Genomic DNA, 8,701 nt, shown 5'->3' with positions numbered 1-8,701 from the left:
GTAACACTGTTCACATGTAGCTGCTACAACTTAACCATCCAGCCAGCGGGAATCAGAGTCTAATACACACAGCTCTCCACAGAGAGTCCAGCTCCTAAGATTCTTACAGTGCCGTTGAATTACTGTTTATTTTCTCTCCCTCCATAATGGACTGGCCAATTTCAGCTCTGAGATAATTCACTGCAGAGTTAGACACATAATGGCTAACAAAGCTTAGGCCCATTCAACCCCAGCATATGATTAAGCTGGTAATTAGCCTGCTAGCGCGCAAGCTAATCTAAAAAATAAATACTCCACGGCTGGGGGGAGAGAGCGTGGGCTGTCAATGTCTTAGGACTCAGAAGGACCCCTACCCCGTCAGAGTTGAGCTGAGTGTCCTATACGCTTATAGGTGTCTATGGAGATGCCTGTCTGTCTATGTGCCGCTGGGCTGGGCGGAATTGACTGGGCCAGCGTGAGGAAGGAAGCGGAGGGAGATTGAGCAGCGAGATATGTCAGGGATATGGAGGATGTCATTACCCCAGGGGGTTGGGAGAGAAACGGGAGCCTCCAAGCCAAGTTTCATCAAGCCAGCCCCCCCGCTATCAGTGGCTGGGTGGATCCTGGTTAATGTGTGTTCCCGCTGGTACCGAGCAGTATTAAGCACCAGGTGGAACGGGAACGCATCCCGTGACTGGAAAGATATGGTAGAGGGAGGGAGGGAGACTGTTTTCATTTAATCATTTTGTTTATTTTTTTTCTCTCACCTCTCAAGGCTCCAGGATTATAAAGATGCTTTGTGTGGATGTGTATCTGTGTATCTGTGTGTATCTGTGTATCTGTGTGTGGATGTGTATCTGTGTGTGGATGTGTATCTGTGTATCTGTGTGTATCTTTGTGTGGATGTGTATCTGTGTGGATGTGTATCTGTGTGTGGATGTGTATCTGTGTGTGGATGTGTGTATCTGTGTGTGGATGTGTGTATCTGTGTGTGGATGTGTATCTGTGTGTGGATGTGTATCTGTGTGTGTATTTGGATGTGTATCTGTGTGTGGATGTGTATCTGTGTGTGGATGTGTATCTGTGTGTGTATTTGGATGTGTATCTGTGTGTGGATGTGTGTATCTGTGTGTGGATGTGTATCTGTGTGTGTATGTGTATCTGTGTGTGGATGTGTATCTGTGTGTGGATGTGTGTATCTGTGTGTGGATGTGTATCTGTGTGTGTATTTGGATGTGTATCTGTGTGTGGATGTGTGTATCTGTGTGTGGATGTGTGTATCTGTGTGTGGATGTGTATCTGTGTGTGGATGTGTATCTGTGTGTGGATGTGTATCTGTGGGTGGATGTGTATCTGTGTGTGTATTTGGATGTGTATCTGTGTGTGGATGTGTATCTGTGTGTGGATGTGTGTATCTGTGTGTGGATGTGTATCTGTGTGTGGATGTGTATCTGTGTATCTGTGTGTGTATTTGGATGTGTATCTGTGTGGATGTGTATCTGTGGGTGGATGTGTATCTGTGTGTGTATTTGGATGTGTATCTGTGTGTGGATGTGTATCTGTGTGTGGATGTGTGTATCTGTGTGTGGATGTGTATCTGTGTGTGGATGTGTATCTGTGTATCTGTGTGTGTATTTGGATGTGTATCTGTGTGGATGTGTATCTGTGTATCTGGATGTGTATCTGTGTGTGGATGTGTGTATCTGTGTGTGTATGTGTATCTGTGTGTGGATGTGTATCTGTGTGTGTATTTGGATGTGTATCTGTGTGTGGATGTGTGTATCTGTGTGTGGATGTGTTTCTGTGTGTGGATGTGTATCTGTGTGTGGATGTGTATCTGTGTGTGGATGTGTGTATCTGTGTGTGGATGTGTATCTGTGTGTGGATGTGTATCTGTGTGTGGATGTGTATCTGTGTGTGGATGTGTATCTGTGTGTGGATGTGTATATGTGTATCTGTGTGTGTATTTGGATGTGTATCTGTGTGTGGATGTGTGTATCTGTGTGGATGTGTGTATCTGTGTAGATGTGTATCTGTGTGGATGTGTATCTGTGTGTGTATTTGGAAGTGTATCTGTATCTGTGTGTGGATGTGTGTATCTGTGTGGATGTGTGTATCTGTGTGGATGTGTATCTGTGTGGATGTGTATCTGTGTGTGGATGTGTATCTGTGTGTGGATGTGTATCTGTGTGTGGATGTGTGTATCTGTGTGTGGATGTGTGTATCTGTGTGTGGATGTGTATCTGTGTGTGGATGTGTATCTGTGTGTGTATTTGGATGTGTATCTGTGTGTGGATGTGTATCTGTGTGTGGATGTGTATCTGTGTGTGGATGTGTATCTGTGTGTGTATTTGGATGTGTATCTGTGTGTGGATGTGTGTATCTGTGTGTGGATGTGTATCTGTGTGTGTATGTGTATCTGTGTGTGGATGTGTATCTGTGTGTGGATGTGTGTATCTGTGTGTGGATGTGTATCTGTGTGTGTATTTGGATGTGTATCTGTGTGTGGATGTGTGTATCTGTGTGTGGATGTGTGTATCTGTGTGTGGATGTGTATCTGTGTGTGGATGTGTATCTGTGTGTGGATGTGTATCTGTGGGTGGATGTGTATCTGTGTGTGTATTTGGATGTGTATCTGTGTGTGGATGTGTATCTGTGTGTGGATGTGTGTATCTGTGTGTGGATGTGTATCTGTGTGTGGATGTGTATCTGTGTATCTGTGTGTGTATTTGGATGTGTATCTGTGTGTGGATGTGTGTATCTGTGTGTGGATGTGTTTCTGTGTGTGGATGTGTATCTGTGTGTGGATGTGTATCTGTGTGTGGATGTGTGTGGATGTGTATCTGTGTGTGGATGTGTATCTGTGTGTGGATGTGTATCTGTGTGTGGATGTGTATCTGTGTATCTGTGTGTGTATTTGGATGTGTATCTGTGTGTGGATGTGTGTATCTGTGTGGATGTGTGTATCTGTGTAGATGTGTATCTGTGTGGATGTGTATCTGTGTGTGTATTTGGAAGTGTATCTGTATCTGTGTGTGGATGTGTGTATCTGTGGATGTGTATCTGGATGTGTGGGTGAGTATGTGTTTTATATTTTTTGTGCAACATGCCACATTATAGCCTTGTCTAAGTTTTAGAAGAGGAGCAATGTTTGGCTTTGAAGAATCTCCATTAAAATGAGCAGCTGAAAAGTTGTATTTGTTTGCTTCATCCTTGACCTTTGACCTATCTCCAGTACCGTACCTTCATATGGGAAGATGTTTTCAGTCGTTAAGCCTCATGTCACATGGCTATGAATCACTGAATCCTCGCTCCAGTCTCTGTGGTCAGCTGTTGTCAGTCGAACCGCTCTGCAGTATGGTCGCACAGCTCTGCACCATCCTCCCATGACCACACATTCCAACCACGGTCCTGGTCATGTAAGGTCAGGTTGTGCCTGAGCACAAAAGTGGGTTTTGGTTGGGAGCGAATCCCTCTCCTCTCCCCACAACAGACCCCAGGGATGTTGGCCATGCAGTCCCTCTCTATCGCTCTCGCTCTCTCTTCCTCTCTCGCTCTCTTTTCCTCTCTCGCTCTCTCTTCCTCTCTCGCTCTCTGTTACCCGCCATCATAACCCCAAAGGGACGACACCCCGCCCGGTCTCCCTCCCACTAAAGGGGCTGTGGTGGTGGGACACCTCTCCACCAAAAGGGAAAAACAGAGGACGAATTGAGAGAGAGCCGCCTGTGAGTCGGTCAGTTTTTGACCGTCTGTCCTGGCTGTCCTATGTGACAGAGTGGTTGACTGACTGGTTGCCTTGACTGACTGACTGACTAGTTGGCTTGACTGACTGACTGACTAGTTGGCTTGACTGACTGACTGACTGGTTGACTGACTGACTGGTTGGCTTGGCTGACTGACTGCTTGGCTGGCTTACTGACAGCTTGGCTTACTGACTGCTTGGCTTACTGACTGACTGGTTGGCTTGGCTGACTGACTGCTTGGCTGGCTAACTGACTGCTTGGATTACTGACTGCTTGGCTTACTGACTGCTTGGCTGGCTAACTGACTCCTTGGCTGGCTGCCTGTCTAGGCGTGCCTCCCTGGCCTCCCCTCTCTGGTCCCTGTTGGGTTGATGCTGTTTGGCTGAGAGCAACTCACATTCAGCTAGAAACCACACCGTTGGACCCGACCCTGATGCATCAGTGGTCCATCCTCATCCTTCATCCTCACTCTGACATGTTTTTTTCTTGGGAGCAGATGACTGGCTGCGTATCAAATAGCACCCTATTCCCTATAGTGCACTACTTTTGACCAGAGCCCTCACCCTATTCCCTATAGTGGACTACTTTTGACCAGAGCCCTCACCCTATTCCCTATAGTGCACTACGTTTGACCAGAGCCCTCACCCTATTCCCTATAGTGCACTACTTTTGACCAGAGCCCTCACCCTATTCCCTATAGTGCACTACTTTTGACCAGAGCCCTCACCCTATTCCCTATAGTGCACTACTTTTGACCAGAGCCCTCACCCTATTCCCTGTATTGCACTACTTTTGACCAGAGCCCTCACCCTATTCCCTATAGTGCACTACTTTTGACCAGAGCCCTCACCCTATTCCCTATAGTGCACTACTTTTGACCAGAGCCCTCACCCTATTCCCTATAGTGCACTACTTTTGACCAGAGCCCTCACCCTATTCCCTATAGTGCACTACTTTTGACCAGAGCCCTCACCCTATTCCCTATAGTGCACTACTTTTGACCAGAGCCCTCACCCTATTCCCTATAGTGCACTACTTTTGACCAGAGCCCTCACCCTATTCCCTATAGTGCACTACTTTTGACCAGAGCCCTCACCCTATTCCCTATAGTGCACTACTTTTGACCAGAGCCCTCACCCTATTCCCTATAGTGCACTACTTTTGACCAGAGCCCTCACCCTATTCCCTATAGTGCACTACTTTTGACCAGAGCCCTCACCCTATTCCCTATATTGCACTACTTTTGACCAGAGCCCTCACCCTATTCCCTATAGTGCACTACTTTTGACCAGAGGCCTCACCCTATTCCCTATAGTGCACTACTTTTGACCAGAGCCCTCACCCTATTCCCTATAGTGCACTACTTTTGACCAGAGCCCTCACCCTATTCCCTATATTGCACTACTTTTGACCAGAGCCCTCACCCTATTCCCTATAGTGCACTACTTTTGACCAGAGCCCTCACCCTATTCCCTATAGTGCACTACTTTTGACCAGAGCCCTCACCCTATTCCCTATAGTGCACTACTTTTGACCAGAGCCCTCACCCTATTCCCTATAGTGCACTACTTTTGACCAGAGCCCTCACCCTATTCCCTATAGTGCACTACTTTTGACCAGAGCCCTCACCCTATTCCCTATAGTGCACTACTTTTGACCAGAGCCTTATGGGAATAGAGTGCCATTAGAGACACGCCCTATAGAGAGGATATGGTGGAGGATGGACTATTGGGCCTACGGAAAGAAGAAGGTAGAGGGAAGTCCTGGAGGTTATCATGGAAACTGCATGGTCTCTTCACAGGTTAGAGAGTTTAACCATCAGTCCAGTCCGTACATGCTAATGTGAAGAATGTCACGCTGCTTGCTTAGCAAGTTCCACTTCCTCCCAATTCCGCCCATACCTGGCGCGAACACTGCCTTGCTAACACGCGTGACTGCCCTCCTGAAGTGTCTCACCAGTAGGCGCCACACTAAAAGCTAGCCATTCGCTGGCGCAAGGAGGGACACTTCAGGCTGAGGAGAAAGTTTCACACATTCCCATGTGCTACACTCACCCCTCACACTTCCTCAACATCGATCCCAGTGTTGAGCTGAGCGCAACTGTAGATCCGGGTCACGGCACCACTGTGAAGAACGTCACGCTGCTTGCTTAGCGAGTATCACTTCCTTCCGATTCAGCCCATACTTTGCGCAAACTCGGTACCTCTGCCTTGCTAGCACACGTGACTGGTCCTCCCGAAGCGTCTTACCAGTCAGCGCATTGCAAAAAGCCAGCTATTTGCTGGCACAAGTAGGGACAACTCAGGCTGAGGAGTACATTTAATCACAGTTATCATATGTAATCGTTGGTGTTTGGAAGTTATCACAGTTATCATATTCTTTTATGATATTATTTATTTATAAAAAAAGTTTAGAAGGTTCAGGGCAGCAGAGGTAATAAGCAGTAGGCCCACATTTTGGTGTCAACAAGGCTCTTGAGCCAGTGATTTTAATAGGCCTTAGGGCGTACTCAAACTGTGTCATACACACACTCACACTAACTCACTTAGTCACTCACTCACCCCTGAAAACAAAAGACACTGGTGTTGAGTTGAGCGTGTGAGACGTGACACGTCTGGCGAGATGGAAGCACTTCCTCCTGTGAACTGGGTGCCCACTGTCATCGCAACCCCTACCCAGTTAACCTCCGACCCAGGGGTCAACGTGACAACGAGCCCACTGAGGATTCGGGTGTGTGTGAGCGTGCAGATAGTGTGTGTGTTTGCCCGTTTGCAACCACAGGTGTCTGGTGGAGTGTTAAGGGGTCTTTTGAGGCCTTCTCACCATCTGTTTCCAGGGTGATGAGCGAGGGAAGAGGGGGTTACCAACACATGCCTGGAGGAGGGAGGGACGGGAAGGAGGCAGGCAGAGGGGGCGAATGGGGAAAATGGCAGGTGCCTGTGGATGTTACCCCCTCTGTTGCCCCCTTCAACGGGGGGAGTCAGGGATAATTACAGGGTCGAGGTTAGGGTGGAGTGTGAGAGGAGTTCGTTGGATCTCAAGGTCAGAGGTCAGAACAGAGTCAAGAGCATGCACGCCACTCAGAGGCGCTTCCTGCTGTGTGTGTTAACTTAATCTCTGATGAGGAATGAGGAGTCACATGTGCAGGCCATGTGGTTCAAGGCCTGTGTGATGAGAGGGGAGTGGGGTTGGTCATGTTACTAGTGATCATGTTGAGAGGGAGTGGGGTTGGTCATGTTACTAGGCATCATGTTGGGAGGGGGTGGGGTTGGTCATGTTACTAGTCATCATGTTGGGAGGGGAGTGGGGTTGGTCATGTTACTAGTCATCATGTTGGGAGGGGAGTGGGGTTGGTCATGTTACTAGTCATCATGTTGAGAGGGAGTGGGGTTGGTCATGTTACTAGTCATCATGTTGGGAGGGAGTGGGGTTGGTCATGTTACTAGTCATCATGTTGGGAGGGGTGGGGTTGGTCATGTTACTAGTCATCATGTTGAGAGGGAGTGGGGTTGGTCATGTTACTAGTCATCATGTTGAGAGGGAGTGGGGTTGGTCATGTTACTAGTCATCATGTTGAGAGGGAGTGGGGTTGGTCATGTTACTAGTCATCATGTTGAGAGGGAGTGGGGTTGGTCATGTTACTAGTCATCATGTTGAGAGGGAGTGGGGTTGGTCATGTTACTAGTCATCATGTTGAGAGGGAGTGGGGTTGGTCATGTTACTAGTCATCATGTTGAGAGGGAGTGGGGTTGGTCATGTTACTAGTCATCATGTTGAGAGGGAGTGGGGTTGGTCATGTTACTAGTCATCATGTTGAGAGGGGAGTGGGGTTGGTCATGTTACTAGTCATCATGTTGGGAGGGGAGTGGGGTTGGTCATGTTACTAGTCATCATGTTGAGAGGGAGTGGGGTTGGTCATGTTACTAGTCATCATGTTGGGAGGGGAGTGGGGTTGGTCATGTTACTAGTCATCATGTTGAGAGGGAGTGGGGTTGGTCATGTTACTAGTCATCATGTTGAGAGGGAGTGGGGTTGGTCATGTTACTAGTCATCATGTTGGGAGGGGAGTGGGGTTGGTCATGTTACTAGTCATCATGTTGAGAGGGAGTGGGGTTGGTCATGTTACTAGTCATCATGTTGAGAGGGAGTGGGGTTGGTCATGTTACTAGTCATCATGTTGGGAGGGGAGTGGGGTTGGTCATGTTACTAGTCATCATGTTGAGAGGGAGTGGGGTTGGTCATGTTACTAGTCATCATGTTGAGAGGGGAGTGGGGTTGGTCATGTTACTAGTCATCATGTTGGGAGGGTGGGGTTGGTCATGTTACTAGTCATCATGTTGAGAGGGAGTGGGGTTGGTCATGTTACTAGTCATCATGTTGGGAGGGGAGGGGTTGGTCATGTTACTAGTCATCATGTTGAGAGGGAGTGGGGTTGGTCATGTTACTAGTCATCATGTTGAGAGGGAGTGGGGTTGGTCATGTTACTAGTCATCATGTTGAGAGGGAGTGGGGTTGGTCATGTTACTAGTCATCATGTTGAGAGGGAGTGGGGTTGGTCATGTTACTAGTCATCATGTTGAGAGGGAGTGGGGTTGGTCATGTTACTAGTCATCATGTTGAGAGGGAGTGGGGTTGGTCATGTTACTAGTCATCATGTTGAGAGGGAGTGGGGTTGGTCATGTTACTAGTCATCATGTTGGGAGGGAGTGGGGTTGGTCATGTTACTAGTTATCATGTTGAGAGAGAGTGGGGTTGGTCATGTTACTAGTCATCATGTTGAGAGGGAGTGGGGTTGGTCATGTTACTAGTCATCATGTTGAGAGGGAGTGGGGTTGGTCATGTTACTAGTCATCATGTTGGGAGGGGAGTGGGGTTGGTCATGTTACTAGTCATCATGTTGAGAGGGAGTGGGGTTGGTCATGTTACTAGTCATCATGTTGGGAGGGGAGTGGGGTTGGTCATGTTACTAGTCATCATGT

The 8,701-nt window shown here is 47.9% G+C and overlaps 1 pseudogene; it reads left to right on the top strand.

The window, feature by feature from the left end:
• The first annotated feature begins 6,344 nt into the window (after positions 1-6,344).
• The window catches only part of LOC115142186 (cytoplasmic dynein 1 intermediate chain 1-like), a 91,839-nt pseudogene continuing 89,482 nt past the window's right edge, over positions 6,345-8,701 (top strand).

The sequence above is a fragment of the Oncorhynchus nerka genome, linkage group LG4, assembly GCF_034236695.1.
Source record: "Oncorhynchus nerka isolate Pitt River linkage group LG4, Oner_Uvic_2.0, whole genome shotgun sequence".
Taxonomy (NCBI): Eukaryota; Metazoa; Chordata; class Actinopteri; order Salmoniformes; family Salmonidae; genus Oncorhynchus; species Oncorhynchus nerka.
Note: the sequence above shows the minus strand (reverse complement) of the source record. Positions and strands in the feature narration are given on the sequence as shown.